The sequence below is a fragment of the Miniopterus schreibersii genome, assembly GCF_964146895.1.
Source record: "Miniopterus schreibersii genome assembly, chromosome: 12".
NCBI classification, from domain to species: domain Eukaryota; kingdom Metazoa; phylum Chordata; class Mammalia; order Chiroptera; family Miniopteridae; genus Miniopterus; species Miniopterus schreibersii.
In genome coordinates, this window is record NC_138112.1 from 43689759 (window position 1) to 43706671 (window position 16913).

Consider the following 16913-nt stretch of genomic DNA (forward strand, 5'->3'; position numbering starts at 1 on the left):
GGGTCCTAGGGTTAGGGTTATGTTGAGGGCTAGAGTTAGAGAGACGGTTCGGGTTAGGATGGGACCTAGGGTTAGGGTTATGTTGAGGGCTAGGGTTTGAGAGATGGTTCGGGTTAGGATGGGACCTAGGGTTAGGGTTATGTTGAGGGCTAGTGTTAGAGAGACGTTTAGGGTTAGGATGGGACCTAGGGTTAGGGTTATGTTGAGGGCTAGGGTTAGAGAGACGGTTCAGCTTAGGATGGGACCTAGGGTTAGGGTTATTTTGAGGGCTAGGATTAGAGAGACGGTTAGGGTTAGGATGGGACCTAGGTTTAGGATTATGTTGAGGGCTAGGGTTAGAGAGACGGTTCAGCTTAGGATGGGACCTAGGGTTAGGGTTATGTTGAGGGCTAGGGTTAGAGTGACGGTTGGGTTAGGATGGGACCTAGGGTTAGGGTTATGTTGAGGGTAGAGTTAGAGAGACGGTTCGGGTTGGGATGGGACCTAGGGTTAGGGTTATGTTGAGGGCTACGGTTAGAGAGATGGTTCGGCTTGGATGGGACCTAGGGTTAGGGTTATGTTGAGGCCTAGTGTTAGAGAGACGTTTAGGGTTAGGATGGGACCTAGGGTTAGGGTTATGTTGAGGGCTAGCGTTAGAGAGACGTTTCAGCTTAGGATGGGAGCTAGGGTTAGGGTTATGTTGAGGGCTAGGGTTAGAGAGACGGTTAGGGTTAGGATGGGACCTAGGGTTAGGGTTATGTTGAGGGCTAGGGTTAGAGAGACGGTTCGGGTTAGGATGGGACGTAGGGTTAGGGTTAGGTTGAGGGCTAGGATTAGAGAGTCGGTTCGGGTTAGGATGGGACCTAGGGTTAGGGTTATGTTGAGGGCTAGGCTTATAGAAACGGTTCGGGTTAGGATGGGACCTAGGCTTAGGGTTATGTTGAGGGCTAGGGTTGGAGAGACGATTCGGGTTAGGATGGGACCTAGGGTTATGGTTATGTTGAGGGCTAGGGTTAGAGAGGTGGTTCGGGTTAGGATGGGACCTAGGGTTAGGGTTATGTTGAGGGCTAGTGTTAGAGAGACGTTTAGGGTTAGGATGGGACCTAGGGTTAGGGTTATGTTGAGGGCAAGGGTTAGAGAGACGGTTCAGCTTAGGATGGGACCTAGGGTTAGGGTTATGTTGAGCGCTAGGGTTAGAGAGACGGTTCGGGTTAGGATGGGACCTAGGGTTAGGGTTATGTTGACGGCTAGGTTTAGAGAGACGGTTCAGGTTAGAATGGGACCTAGGGTTAGGGTTGTGTTGTGGGCTAGGGTTAGAGAGACGGTTCGGTTAGGATGATACCTACGGTTAGGGTTATGTTGAGGGCTAGGGTTAGAGAGACGGTTCGGGTTAGGATGGGACCTAGGGTTAGGGTTATGTTGAGGGCTAGGGTTAGAGAGACGGTTCGGGTTAGGATGGGACCCAGGGTTAGGGTTATGTTGAGGGCTAGCGTTAGAGAGACGGTTAAGGTTAGGATGGAACCTTGGGTTAGGGTTATAATGACGGCTAGGGTTAGAGAGACGTTTCTGGTTAGGAAGGGACCTATGGATAGGGTTATGTTGAGGGCTAGGGTTAGAGAGATGGTTGGGGTTTGGTTGGGACCTAGGGTTAGGGTTATGTTGAGGGCTAGGGTTGGAGAGATGGTTGGGGTTTGGTTGGGACCTAGGGTTAGGGTTATGTTGAGGGCTAGTGTTAGAGTGACGTTTAGGTTTAGGATGGGACCTAGGGTTAGGGTTATGTTGAGGGCTAGGTTTAGAGAGACGGTTCAGCTTAGGATGGGACCTAGGGTTGGGGTTATTTGAGGGCTAGGGTTAGAGAGACGGTTAGGTTTAGGATGGGACCTAGGGTTAGGGTTATGTAGAATGCTAGGGTTAGAGAGACGGTTCGGGTTAGGATGGGACCTAGGGTTAGGGTTATGTTTAGGGCTAGGTTTAGAGAGACGGTACGCTTTAGGATGGGACCTAGGGTTAGGGTTATGTTGAGGGCTAGGGTTATAGAGACGGTTCGGGTTAGGATGGGACCTAGGGTTAGGGTTATGTTGAGGGCTAGGGTTAGAGAGACGGTTCGGGTTAGGATGGGGCCAAGGGTTAGGGTTAGGTTGAGGGCTAGGGTTAGAGAGTCGGTTCGGTTTAGGATGGGACCTAGGGTTAGGGTTATGTTGAGGGCTAGGGTTATAGAGACGGTTCGGGTTAGGATGGGACCTAGGGTTAGGGTTATGTTGAGGGCTAGGGTTAGAGAGACGGTTCGGGTTAGGATGGGACCTAGGGTTAGGGTTATGTTGAGGGCTAGTGTTAGAGAGACGGTTCAGGTTAGGATGGGACCTAGGGTTAGGGTTATGTTGAGGACTAGGGTTAGAGAGATGGTTCGGGTTAGGATGGGACCTAGGGTTAGGGTTATGTTGAGGGCTACTGTTAGAGAGACGTTTAGGGTATAGGATGGGACCTAGGGTTAGGGTTATGTTGAGGGCTAGGGTTAGAGAGACGGTTCAGCTTAGGATGGGACCTAGGGTTAGGGTTATGTTGAGGGCTAGGATTAGAGAGACGGTTAGGGTTAGGATGGGACCTAGGGTTAGGGTTATGTTGAGGGCTAGGGTTAGAGAGACGGTTCAGCTTAGGATGGGACCTAGGGTTAGGGTTATGTTGAGGGCTAGGGTTAGAGAGACGGTTAGGGTTAGGATGGGACCTAGGGTTAGGGTTATGTTGAGGGCTAGCGTTAGAGAGACGGTTCGGGTTAGGATGGGACCTAGGGTTAGGGTTATGTTGAGGGCTACAGTTAGAGAGACGTTTAGGGTTAGGATGGGACCTAGGGTTAGGGTTATGTTGAGGGCTAAGGTTAGAGAGACGGTTAGTGTTAGGATGGGACCTAGGGTTAGGGTTATGTTGAGGGCTAGGGTAAGAGAGACGGTTCGGGTTAGGATGGGTCCTAGGGTTAGGGTTAGGTTGAGGGCTAGGGTTAGAGAGTCGGTTCGGGTTAGGATGGGACCTAGGGTTAGGGTTATGTTGAGGGCTAGGGTTATAGAGACGGTTCGGGTTAGGATGGGACCTAGGGATAGGGTTATGTTGAGGGCTAGGGTTAGTGAGACGGTTCGGGTTAGGATGGGACCTATGGTAAGGGTTATGTTGATGGCTAGGATTAGAGAGATGGTTCGGGTTAGGATGGGACCTAGGGTTAGGGTTATGTTGAGGGCTAGTGTTAGAGAGACGTTTAGGGTTAGGATGGGACCTAGGGATAGGGTTATCTTGAGGGCTAGGGTTAGAGAGACGGATCGGGTAAGGATGGGACCTTGGGTTAGGGTTATGTTCAGGGCTAGGGTTAGAGAGACGGTTAAGGTTAGGATGGAACCTAGCGTTAGGGTTATGTTGAGGGCTAGGGTTAGAGAGACGGTTCAGCTTAGGATGGGATCTAGGGTTAGGGTTATGTTGAGGGTTAGGGTTAGAGAGATGGTTCGGGATTGGATGGGACCTAGGGTTAGGGTTATGTTGAGGGCTAGGGTTAGAGAGACGGTTCGGGTTAGGATGGGACCTAGGGTTAGGGTTATGTTGAGGGCTAGTGTTAGAGAGACGTTTAGGGTTAGGATGGGACCTAGGGTTAGGGTTATGTTGAGGGCTAGGGTTAGAGAGACTGTTCAGCTTAGGATGGGACCTCGGGTTAGGGTTACGTTGAGGGCTAGGGTTAGAGAGACGGTTAGGGTTAGGATGGGACCTAGGGTTAGGGTTATGTTGAGGGCTAGGGTTAGAGAGACGGTTCGGGTTAGGATGGGGCCTAGGGTTAGGGTTAGGTTGAGGGCTAGGGTTAGAGAGTCGGTTCGGGTTAGGATGGGACCTAGGGTTAGGGTTATGTTGAGGGCTAGGGTTATAGAGACGATTCGGGTTAGGATGGGACCTAGGGTTAGCGTTATGTTGAGGGCTAGGGTTAGAGAGACGGTTCGGGTTAGGATGGGACCTAGGGTTAGGGTTATGTTGAGGGCTAGGGTTAGAGAGATAGTTCGGGTTAGGATGGGACCTTGGGTTAGGGTTATGTTGAGGGTTAGGGTTAGAGAGACGGTTCGGGTTAGGATGGGACCTTGGGTTAGGGTTATGTTGAGGGCTAGGGTTAGAGAGACGGTTAAGGATAGGATAGAACCTAGGGTTAGGATTATTTGGAGGGCTAGGGTTAGAGAGACGGTTAGGGTTAGGATGGGACCTAGGGTTAGGGTTATGTTGAGGGCTAGGGTTAGAGAGACGTTTCGGGTTAGGATGGGACCTAGGGTTAGGGTTATGTTGAGGGCTAGGGTTAGAGAGACGGTTCGGGTTAGGATGGGACCTAGGGTTAGGTTTGGGTTGAGGGCTAGTGTTATAGAGACGTTTAGGGTTAGGATGGGACCTAGGGTTAGGGTTATGTTGAGGGCTAGGGTTAGAGAGATGGTTCGAGTTAGGATGGGACCTTGGGTTAGGGTTATGTTAAGGGCTAGGGTTAGGAGACGGTTCGGGTTAGGATGGGACCTAGGGTTAGGGTTATGTTGAGGGCTAGGGTTAGAGAGACGGTTCAGGTTAGGATGGGACCTAGGGTTAGGGTTATATTGAGGGCTAGGGTTAGAGAGATGGTTCGGGTTAGGATGGGACCTAGGGTTAGGGTTATGTTGAGGGCTAGGGTTAGAGAGACGATTCAGCTTAGGATGGGACCTAGGGTTAGGGTTATGTTGAGGGCTAGGGTTAGAGAGACGGTTAGGATTAGGATGGGACCTAGGGTTAGGGTTATGTTGAGGGCTAGCGTTAGAGAGACGGTTCGGGTTAGGATGGGACCTAGGGTTAGGGTTATGTTGAGGGCTACAGTTAGAGAGACGTTTAGGGTTAGGATGGGACCTAGGGTTAGGGTTATGTTGAGGGCTAGGGTTAGAGAGACGGATCGGGTTAGGATGGGTCCTAGGGTTAGGGTTAGGTTGAGGGCTAGGGTTAGAGAGTCGGTTCGGGTTATAATGGGACCTAGGGTTAGGGTTATGTTGAGGGCTAGGGTTATAGAGACGGTTCGGGTTAGGATGGGACCTAGGGATAGGGTTATGTTGAGGGCTAGGGTTAGAGAGACGGTTCGGGTTAGGATGGGACCTATGGTTAGGGTTATGTTGAGGGCTAGGATTAGAGAGATGGTTCGGGTTAGGATGGGACCTAGGGTTAGGGTTATGTTGAGTGCTAGGGTTAGAGAGACGGTTCAGCTTAGGATGGGATCTACGTTTAGGGTTATGTTGAGGGCTAGGGTTAGAGAGACGGTTAGGGTTAGGATGGGACCTAGGGTTAGGGTTTGGTTGAGGGCTATGGTTAGAGAGTCGATTCGGGTTAGGATGGGACCTAGGGTTAGGGTTATATTGAGGGCTAGGGTAGAGAGACGGTTCGGGTTAGGATGGGACCTAGGGTTAGGGTTATGTTGTGGGCTAGGGTTAGGAGACTTTTCGGGTTAGGATGGGACCTAGGGTTAGCGTTATGTTGAGGGCTAGGGTTAGAGAGACGGTTCGGGTTAGGATGGGACCTAGGGTTAGGGTTAGGTTGAGGACTAGGGTTAGAGAGTCGGTTCGGGTTAGGATGGGACCTAGGGTTAGGGTTATGTTGAGGGCTAGGGTTATAGAGACGGTTTGGGTTAGGATGGGACCTAGGGTTAGGGTTATGTTGAGGGCTAGGGTTAAAGAGACTGTTAGGGTTAGAATGGGACCTAGGGTTAGGGTTATGTTGAGGGCTAGGGTTAGAGAGACGGTTAGGGTTAGGATGGGACCTAGGGTTAGGGTTATGTTGAGGGCTAGGGTTAGAGTGACAGTTCGGGTTAGGATGGGACCTAGGGTTAGGGTTAGGTTGAGGGCTAGATTTAGAGAGTCGGTTCGGGTTAGGATGGGACCTAGGTTTAGGGTTATGTTGAGGGCTAGGGTTTGAGAGACGGTTCGGGTTAGGATGGGACCTAGGGTTAGGGTTATGTTTAGGGCTAGTGTTAGAGAGACGGTTCGGGATAGAATGGGACCTAGGGTTAGGGTTATGTTGAGGGCTAGTGTTAGAGAGATGTTTAGGGTTAGGATGGGACCCAGGGTTAGGGTTATGTTGAAGGCTAGGGTTAGAGCGACGATTCAGCTTAGGATGGGACCTAGGGTTAGGGCTATGTTGAGGGCTAGGGTTAGAGAGACGGTTCGGGTTAGGATGGGACCTAGGGTTAGGGTTATGTTGAGGGTTAGGGTTAGAGATACGGTTCGGGTTTGGATGGGACCTAGGGTTAGGGTTAGGTTGCGGGCTAGGGTTAGAGAGTCGGTTCGGTTTAGGATGGGACCTAGGGTTAGTTTTATGGTGAGTGCTAGGGTTAGAGAGACGGTTCGGGTTAGGATGGGACCTAGGGTTAGGGTTATGTTGAGGGCTAGGGTTAGAGAGACGGTTCGGGTTAGGATGGGACCTAGGGTTAGGGTTATGTTGAGGGCTAGGTTTAGAGAGACGGTTAGGGTTAGGATGGGAGCTAGGGTTAGGGTTATGTTGAGGGCTAGGGTTCGAGACACGTTTAGAGTTAGGATTGGACCTACGGTTAGGGTTATGTTGAGGGCTAGGGTTAGAGAGACGGTTCAGCTTAGGATGGGACCTAGGGTTAGGGTTATGTTGAGTGCTAGGGTTAGAGAGACGGCTCGGGTTAGGATGGGACCTAGGGTTAGGGTTATGTTGAGGGCTAGGGTTAGGGAGACGGTTAGGGTTAGGATGGGACCTATGGCTAGGGTAATGTTGAGGCTAGGGTTAGAGAGACGGTTCGTGTTCGGATGGGACTTAGGGTTAGGGTTAGGTTGAGGGCTAGGGTTACAGAATCGGTTCGGGTTAGGATGGGACCTAGGGTTAGGGTTATGTTGAGGGCTAGGGTCAGAGAGATGGTTCAGCTTTGGATGGGACCTAGGGTTAGGGTTATTTTGAGGGCTAGGGTTAGAAAGACAGTTAGGGTTAGGATGGGACCTAGGGTTAGGGTTATGTTGAGGGTTAGGGTTAGAGAGACGTTTAGGGTTAGATGGGACCTAGGGTTAGGGTTATGTTGAGGGCTAGGGTTAGAGAGACGGTTCAGCTTAGGATGGGACCTAGGGTTAGGGTTACGTTGAGGGCTAGGGTTAGAGAGACGGTTAGGGTTAGGATGGGACCTAGGGTTAGGGTTATGTTGAGGGCTAGGCTTAGAGAGACGGTTCAGCTTAGGATGGGACCTAGGGTTAGGATTAGGTTGAGGGCTAGGGTTAGAGAGTCGGTTCGGGTTAGGATGGGTCCTAGGGTTAGGGTTATGTTGAGGGCTAGAGTTAGAGAGACGGTTCGGGTTAGGATGGGACCTAGGGTTAGGGTTATGTTGAGGGCTAGGGTTTGAGAGATGGTTCGGGTTAGGATGGGACCTAGGGTTAGGGTTATGTTGAGGGCTAGTGTTAGAGAGACGGTAAGGGTTAGGATGGGACCTAGGGTTAGGATTATGTTGAGGGCTAGGGTTAGAGAGACGGTTCAGCTTAGGATGGGACCTAGGGTTAGGGTTATGTTGAGTGCTAGGGTTAGAGAGACGGTTCGGGTTAGGATGGGACCTAGGGTTAGGGTTATGTTGAGGGCTAGGGTTAGGGAGACGGTTAGGGTTAGGATGGGACCTATGGCTAGGGTAATGTTGAGGCTAGGGTTAGAGAGACGGTTCGTGTTCGGATGGGACTTAGGGTTAGGGTTAGGTTGAGGGCTAGGGTTACAGAATCGGTTCGGGTTAGGATGGGACCTAGGGTTAGGGTTATGTTGAGGGGTAGGGTCAGAGAGATGGTTCAGCTTTGGATGGGACCTAGGGTTAGGGTTATTTTGAGGGCTAGGGTTAGAAAGACAGTTAGGGTTAGGATGTGACCTAGGGTTAGGGTTATGTTGAGGGTTAGGGTTAGAGAGACGGTTCGGGTTTGGATGGGACCTAGGGTTAGGGTTAGGTTGAGGGCTAGGGTTAGAGAGATGGTTCGGGTTAGGATGGGACCTAGGGTTAGGGATATGTTGAGGGCTAGTGTTAGAGAGACGTTTAGGGTTAGATGGGACCTAGGGTTAGGGTTATGTTGAGGGCTAGAGTTAGAGAGACGGTTCAGCTTAGGATGGGACCTAGGGTTAGGGTTACGTTGAGGGCTAGGGTTAGAGAGACGGTTAGGGTTAGGATGGGACCTAGGGTTAGGGTTAGGTTGAGGGCTAGGGTTAGAGAGTCGGTTCGGGTTAGGATGGGTCCTAGGGTTAGGGTTATGTTGAGGGCTAGAGTTAGAGAGACGGTTCGGGTTAGGATGGGACCTAGGGTTAGGGTTATGTTGAGGGCTAGGGTTTGAGAGATGGTTCGGGTTAGGATGGGACCTAGGGTTAGGGTTATGTTGAGGGCTAGTGTTAGAGAGACGTTTAGGGTTAGGATGGGACCTAGGGTTAGGGTTATGTTGAGGGCTAGGGTTAGAGAGACGGTTCAGCTTAGGATGGGACCTAGGGTTAGGGTTATTTTGAGGGCTAGGATTAGAGAGACGGTTAGGGTTAGGATGGGACCTAGGGTTAGGATTATGTTGAGGGCTAGGGTTAGAGAGACGGTTCAGCTTAGGATGGGACCTAGGGTTAGGGTTATGTTGAGGGCTAGGGTTAGAGAGACGGTTGGGTTAGGATGGGACCTAGGGTTAGGGTTATGTTGAGGGCTAGAGTTAGAGAGACGGTTCGGGTTGGGATGGGACCTAGGGTTAGGGTTATGTTGAGGGCTACGGTTAGAGAGATGGTTCGGCTTGGATGGGACCTAGGGTTAGGGTTATGTTGAGGGCTAGTGTTAGAGAGACGTTTAGGGTTAGGATGGGACCTAGGGTTAGGGTTATGTTGAGGGCTAGCGTTAGAGAGACGTTTCAGCTTAGGATGGGAGCTAGGGTTACGGTTATGTTGAGGGCTAGGTTTAGAGAGACGGTTAGGGTTAGGATGGGACCTAGGGTTAGGGTTATGTTGAGGGCTAGGGTTAGAGAGACGGTTCGGGTTAGGATGGGACGTAGGGTTAGGGTTAGGTTGAGGGCTAGGATTAGAGAGTCGGTTCCGGTTAGGATGGGACCTAGGGTTAGGGTTATGTTGAGGGCTAGGCTTATAGAAACGGTTCGGGTTAGGATGGGACCTAGGCTTAGGGTTATGTTGAGGGCTAGGGTTGGAGAGACGATTCGGGTTAGGATGGGACCTAGGGTTATGGTTATGTTGAGGGCTAGGGTTAGAGAGGTGGTTCGGGTTAGGATGGGACCTAGGGTTAGGGTTATGTTGAGGGCTAGTGTTAGAGAGACGTTTAGGGTTAGGATGGGACCTAGGGTTAGGGTTATGTTGAGGGCAAGGGTTAGAGAGACGGTTCAGCTTAGGATGGGACCTAGGGTTAGGGTTATGTTTAGGGCTAGGTTTAGAGAGACGGTACGCTTTAGGATGGGACCTAGGGTTAGGGTTATGTTGAGGGCTAGGGTTATAGAGACGGTTCGGGTTAGGATGGGACCTAGGGTTAGGGTTATGTTGAGGGCTAGGGTTAGAGAGACGGTTCGGGTTAGGATGGGGCCAAGGGTTAGGGTTAGGTTGAGGGCTAGGGTCAGAGAGTCGGTTCGGTTTAGGATGGGACCTAGGGTTAGGGTTATGTTGAGGGCTAGGGTTATAGAGACGGTTCGGGTTAGGATGGGACCTAGGGTTAGGGTTATGTTGAGGGCTAGGGTTAGAGAGACGGTTCGGGTTAGGATGGGACCTAGGGTTAGGGTTATGTTGAGGGCTAGTGTTAGAGAGACGGTTCGGGTTAGGATGGGACCTAGGGTTAGGGTTATGTTGAGGACTAGGGTTAGAGAGATGGTTCGGGTTAGGATGGGACCTAGGGTTAGGGTTATGTTGAGGGCTACTGTTAGAGAGACGTTTAGGGTATAGGATGGGACCTAGGGTTAGGGTTATGTTGAGGGCTAGGGTTAGAGAGACGGTTCAGCTTAGGATGGGACCTAGGGTTAGGGTTATGTTGAGGGCTAGGGTTAGAGAGACGGTTCGGGATAGAATGGGACCTAGGGTTAGGGTTATGTTGAGGGCTAGTGTTAGAGAGACGGTTCGGCATAGAATGGGACCTAGGGTTAGGGTTATGTTGAAGGCTAGGGTTAGAGAGACGGTTCAGCTTAGGATGGGACCTAGGGTTAGGGTTTTGTTGAGGGCTAGGGTTAGAGAGATGTTTCAGCTTAGGATGGGACCTAGGGTTAGGGTTATGTTGAGGGCTAGGGTTATAGAGACGGTTAGGGTTAGGATGGGACCTAGGGTTAGGGTTATGTTGAGGGCTAGGGTTAGAGTGACGGTTCGGGTTAGGATGCGACCTAGGGTTAGAGTTAGGTTGAGGGCTAGATTTAGAGAGTCGGTTCGGGTTAGGATGGGACCTAGGTTTAGGGTTATGTTGAGGGCTAGGGTTTGAGAGACGGTTCGGGTTAGGATGGGACCTAGGGTTAGGGTTATGTTTAGGGCTAGGGTTAGAGAGACGGTTCGGGATAGAATGGGACCTAGGGTTAGGGTTATGTTGAGGGCTAGTGTTAGAGAGATGTTTAGGGTTAGGATGGGACCTAGGGTTAGGGTTATGTTGAAGGCTAGGGTTAGAGAGACGATTCAGTTTAGGATGGGACCTAGGGTTAGGGCTATGTTGAGGGCTAGGGTTAGAGAGACGGTTCGGGTTAGGATGGGACCTAGGGTTAGGGTTATGTTGAGGGTTAGGGTTAGAGATACGGTTCGGGTTTGGATGGGACCTAGGGTTAGGGTTAGGTTGAGGGCTAGGGTTAGAGAGTCGGTTCGGTTTAGGATGGGACCTAGGGTTAGGGTTATGGTGAGTGCTAGGGTTAGAGAGACGGTTCGGGTTAGGATGGTACCTAGGGTTAGGGTTATGTTGAGGGCTAGGGTTAGAGAGACGGTTAGGGTTAGGATGGGAGCTAGGGTTAGGGTTATGTTGAGGGCTAGGGTTCGAGACACGTTTAGAGTTAGGATTGGACCTACGGTAGGGGTTATGTTGAGGGCTAGGGTTAGAGAGACGGTTCAGCTTAGGATGGGACCTAGGGTTAGGGTTATGTTGAGTGCTAGGGTTAGAGAGACGGTTCGTGTTAGGATGGGACCTAGGGTTAGGGTTATGTTGAGGGCTAGGGTTAGGGAGACGGTTAGGGTTAGGATGGGACCTATGGCTAGGGTAATGTTGAGGCTAGGGTTAGAGAGACGGTTCGTGTTCGGATGGGACCTAGGGTTAGGGTTAGGTTGAGGGCTAGGGTTAGAGAATCGGTTCGGGTTAGGATGGGACCTAGGGTTAGGGTTATGTTGAGGGCTAGGGTCAGAGAGATGGTTCAGCTTAGGATGGGACCTAGGGTTAGGGTTATGTTGAGGGCTAGGGTTAGAGAGACAGTTAGGGTTAGGATGGGACCTAGGGTTAGGGTTTTGTTGAGGGTTAGGGTTAGAGAGACGGTTCGGGTTTGGATGGGACCTAGGGTTAGGGTTAGGTTGAGGGCTAGGGTTAGAGAGATGGTTCGGGTTAGAATGGGACCTAGGGTTAGGGTTATGTTGAGGGCTAGTGTTAGAGAGACGTTTAGGGTTAGGATGGGACCTAGGGTTAGGGTTATGTTGAGGGCTAGGCTTAGAGAGACGGTTCGTGTTAGAATGGGACCTAGGGTCAGGGTTAGGTTGAGGGCTAGGGTTAGAGAGTCGGTTCGGGTTAGGATGGGGCCTAGGGTCAGGGTTACGTTGAGGGCTAGGGTTATAGAGACGGTTCGGGTTAGGATGGGACCTAGGGTTAGGGTTATGTTGAGGGCTAGGGTTAGAGAGACGGTTCGGGGTAGGATGGGACCTAGGGTTTGGGTTATGTTGAGGGCTAGGGTTAGAGAGACGTTTCGGGTTAGGATGGGACCTAGGGTTAGGGTTATGTTGAGGGCTAGGGTTAGAGAGATGGTTCGGGTTAGGATGGGACCTAGGGTTAGGGTTATGTTGAGGGCCAGTGTTAGAGAGACGTTTAGGGTTAGGATGGGACCTAGGGTTAGGGTTATGTTGATGGCTAGGTTTAGAGAGACGGTTAGGGTTAGGATGGGAGCTAGGGTTAGGGTTATGTTGTGGGCTAGGGTTCGAGACACGTTTAGAGTTAGGATTGGACCTACGGTTAGGGTTATGTTGAGGGCTAGGGTTAGAGAGACGGTTCAGCTTAGTATGGGACCTAGGGTTAGGGTTATGTTGAGTGCTAGGGTTAGAGAGACGGTTCGGGTTAGGATGGGACCTAGGGTTAGGGTTATGTTGAGGGCTAGGGTTAGGGAAACGGTTAGGGTTAGGATGGGACCTATGGCTAGGGTAATGTTGAGGCTAGGGTTAGAGAGACGGTTCGTTTTCGGATGGGACCTAGGGTTAGGGTTAGGTTGAGGGCTAGGGTTAGAGAATCGGTTCGGGTTAGGATGGGACCTAGGGTTAGGGTTATGTTGAGGGCTAGGGTCAGAGAGATGGTTCAGCTTAGGATGGGACCTAGGGTTAGGGTTATGTTGAGGGCAAGGGTTAGAGAGACAGTTAGGGTTAGGATGGGACCTAGGGTTAGGGTTAGAGAGACGGTTCGGGTTTGGATGGGACCTAGGGTTAGGGTTAGTTTGAGGGCTAGGTTTAGAGAGATGGTTCGGGTTAGAATGGGACCTAGCGTTAGGGTTATGTTGAGGGCTAGTGTTAGAGAGACGTTTAGGGTTAGGATGGGACCTAGGGTTAGGGTTATGTTGAGGGCTATGGTTAGAGAGACGTTCAGCTTAGGATGGGACCTAGGGTTAGGGTTACGTTGAGGGCTAGGCTTAGGGAGACGGTTCGGGTTAGGATGGGACCTAGGGTTAGGGTTAGGTTGAGGGCTAGGGTTAGAGAGTCGGTTCGGGTTAGGATGGGACCTAGGGTTAGGGTTATGTTGAGGGCTAGGGTTAGAGAGACGGTTCGGGTTAGTATGGGACCTAGGGTTAGGGTTATGTTGAGGGCTAGGCTTAGGGAGACGGTTCGGGTTAGGATGGGACCTAGGGTTAGGGTTATGTTGAGGGCTAGGCTTAGGGAGACGGTTCGGGTTAGGATGGTACCTAGGGTTAGGGTTAGGTTGAGGGCTAGGGTTAGAGAGTCGGTTCGGGTTAGGATGGGACCTAGGGTTAGGGTTATGTTGAGGGCTAGGGTTATAGAGACGGTTCGGGTTAGTATGGGACCTAGGGTTAGGGTTATGTTGAGGGCTAGGGTTAGAGAGACGGTTCGGGGTAGGATGGGACCTAGGGTTAGGGTTATGTTGAGGGCTAGTGTTAGAGAGACGGTTCGGGTTAGGATGGGACCTAGGGTTAGGGTTATGTTGAGGGCTAGGGTTAGAGAGATGGTTCGGGTTAGGATGGGACCTAGGGTTAGGGTTATGTTGAGGGCTAGTGTTAGAGAGACGTTTAGGGTTAGGATGGGACCTAGGGTTAGGGTTATGTTGAGGGCTAGGGTTAGAGAGACGGTTCAGCTTAGGATGGGACCTAGGGTTAGGGTTATGTTGAGGGCTAGGATTAGAGAGACGGTTAGGGTTAGGATGGGACCTAGGGTTAGGGTTATGTTGAGGGCTAGGAATAGAGATACGGTTCAGGTTAGGATGGGACCTAGGGTTAGGGTTATGTTGAGGGCTAGGGTTAGAGAGACGGTTAGGGTTAGGAAGGGACCTAGGGTTAAGGTTATGTTGAGGGCTAGCGTTAGAGAGACGGTTCGGGTTCGGATGGGACCTAGGGTTAGGGTTATGTTGAGGGCTACGGTTAGAGAGATTGTTCGGCTTGGATGGGACCTAGGGTTAGGGTTATGTTGAGGGCTAGTGTTAGAGAGACGTTTAGGGTTAGGATGGGACCTAGGGTTAGGGTTACGTTGAGGGCTAGGGTTAGAGAGACGGTTCAGCTTAGGATGGGACCTAGGGTTAGGGTTATGTTGAGGGCTAGGGTTAGAGAGACGGTTAGGGTTAGGATGGGACCTAGGGTTAGGGTTATGTTGAGGGCTAGTCTTATAGAAACGGTTCGGGTTAGGATGGGACCTAGGGTTAGGGTTATGTTGAGGGCTAGGGTTGGAGAGACGATTCGGGTTAGGATGGGACCTAGGGTTAGGGTTATGTTGAGGGCTAGTGTTAGAGAGACATTTAGGGTTAGGATGGGACCTAGGGTTGGGGTTATGTTGAGGGCTAGGGTTAGAGAGATGGTTCAGCTTAGGATGGGACCTAGGGTTAGGGTTATGTTGAGCGCTAGGGTTAGAGAGACGGTTCGGGTTAGGATGGGACCTAGGGTTAGGCTTATGTTGACGGCTAGGTTTAGAGAGACGGTTCAGGTTAGAATGGGACCTAGGGTTAGGGTTGTGTTGAGGGCTAGGGTTAGAGAGACGGTTCGGGTTAGGATGATACCTACGGTTAGGGTTATGTTGAGGGCTAGGGTTAGAGAGACGGTTCGGGTTAGGATGGGGCCTAGGGTTAGGGTTATGTTGAGGGCTAGGGTTGGAGAGACGGTTCGGGTTAGGATGGGACCCAGGGTTAGGGTTATGTTGAGGGCTAGCGTTAGAGAGACGGTTAAGGTTAGGATGGAACCTAGGGTTAGGGTTATGTTGAGGGCTAGGGTTAGAGAGATGGTTAAGCTTAGGATGGAACCTAGGGTTAGGATTGTCTTGAGGGCTAGGGTTAGAGGGACGGTTAGGGTTAGGATGGGACCTAGGCTTAGGGTTATGTTGAGGGCTAGGGTTAGAGAGACGGTTAGGGTTAGGATGGGACCTAGGGTTAGGGTTATGTGGAGGGCTAGGGTTAGAGAGACGGTACGGGTTAGGAAGGGACCTAGGGATAGGGTTATGTTGAGGGCTAGGGTAAGAGAGACGGTACGGGTTAGGATGGGACCTAGGGTTAGGGTTATGTTGAGGGCTAGGCTTAGGGAGACGGTTCGGGTTAGGATGGTACCTAGGGTTAGGGTTAGGTTGAGGGCTAGGGTTAGAGAGTCGGTTCGGGTTAGGATGGGACCTAGGGTTAGGGTTATGTTGAGGGCTAGGGTTATAGAGACGGTTCGGGTTAGTATGGGACCTAGGGTTAGGGTTATGTTGAGGGCTAGGGTTAGAGAGACGGTTCGGGGTAGGATGGGACCTAGGGTTAGGGTTATGTTGAGGGCTAGTGTTAGAGAGACGGTTCGGGTTAGGATGGGACCTAGGGTTAGGGTTATGTTGAGGGCTAGGGTTAGAGAGATGGTTCGGGTTAGGATGGGACCTAGGGTTAGGGTTATGTTGAGGGCTAGTGTTAGAGAGACGTTTAGGGTTAGGATGGGACCTAGGGTTAGGGTTATGTTGAGGGCTAGGGTTAGAGAGACGGTTCAGCTTAGGATGGGACCTAGGGTTAGGGTTATGTTGAGGGCTAGGATTAGAGAGACGGTTAGGGTTAGGATGGGACCTAGGGTTAGGGTTATGTTGAGGGCTAGGAATAGAGATACGGTTCAGCTTAGGATGGGACCTAGGGTTAGGGTTATGTTGAGGGCTAGGGTTAGAGAGACGGTTAGGGTTAGGAAGGGACCTAGGGTTAAGGTTATGTTGAGGGCTAGCGTTAGAGAGACGGTTCGGGTTCGGATGGGACCTAGGGTTAGGGTTATGTTGAGGGCTACGGTTAGAGAGATTGTTCGGCTTGGATGGGACCTAGGGTTAGGGTTATGTTGAGGGCTAGTGTTAGAGAGACGTTTAGGGTTAGGATGGGACCTAGGGTTAGGGTTACGTTGAGGGCTAGGGTTAGAGAGACGGTTCAGCTTAGGATGGGACCTAGGGTTAGGGTTTTGTTGAGGGCTAGGGTTAGAGAGACGGTTAGGGTTAGGATGGGACCTAGGGTTAGGGTTATGTTGAGGGCTAGGCTTATAGAAACGGTTCGGGTTAGGATGGGACCTAGGGTTAGGGTTATGTTGAGGGCTAGGGTTGGAGAGACGATTCGGGTTAGGATGGGACCTAGGGTTAGGGTTATGTTGAGGGCTAGTGTTAGAGAGACATTTAGGGTTAGGATGGGACCTAGGGTTGGGGTTATGTTGAGGGCTAGGGTTAGAGAGATGGTTCAGCTTAGGATGGGACCTAGGGTTAGGGTTATGTTGAGCGCTAGGGTTAGAGAGACGGTTCGGGTTAGGATGGGACCTAGGGTTAGGCTTATGTTGACGGCTAGGTTTAGAGAGACGGTTCAGGTTAGAATGGGACCTAGGGTTAGGGTTGTGTTGAGGGCTAGGGTTAGAGAGACGGTTCGGGTTAGGATGATACCTACGGTTAGGGTTATGTTGAGGGCTAGGGTTAGAGAGACGGTTCGGGTTAGGATGGGGCCTAGGGTTAGGGTTATGTTGAGGGCTAGGGTTGGAGAGACGGTTCGGGTTAGGATGGGACCCAGGGTTAGGGTTATGTTGAGGGCTAGCGTTAGAGAGACGGTTAAGGTTAGGATGGAACCTAGGGTTAGGGTTATGTTGAGGGCTAGGGTTAGAGAGATGGTTAAGCTTAGGATGGAACCTAGGGTTAGGATTGTCTTGAGGGCTAGGGTTAGAGGGACGGTTAGGGTTAGGATGGGACCTAGGCTTAGGGTTATCTTGAGGGCTAGGGTTAGAGAGACGGTTAGGGTTAGGATGGGACCTAGGGTTAGGGTTATGTTGAGGGCTAGGGTTAGAGAGACGGTACGGGTTAGGAAGGGACCTAGGGATAGGGTTATGTTGAGGGCTAGGGTAAGAGAGACGGTACGGGTTAGGATGGGACCTTGGGTTAGGGTTATGTTGAGGGCTAGGGTAAGAGAGACGGTTCGGGTTAGGATGGGACCTTGGGTTAGGGTTATGTTGAGGGCTAGGGTTAGAGAGACTGTTAAGGTTAGGATGGAACCTAGCGTTAGGGTTATGTTGAGGGCTAGGGTTAGAGAGACGGTTCAGCTTAGGATGGGACCTAGGGTTAGGGTTATGTTGAGG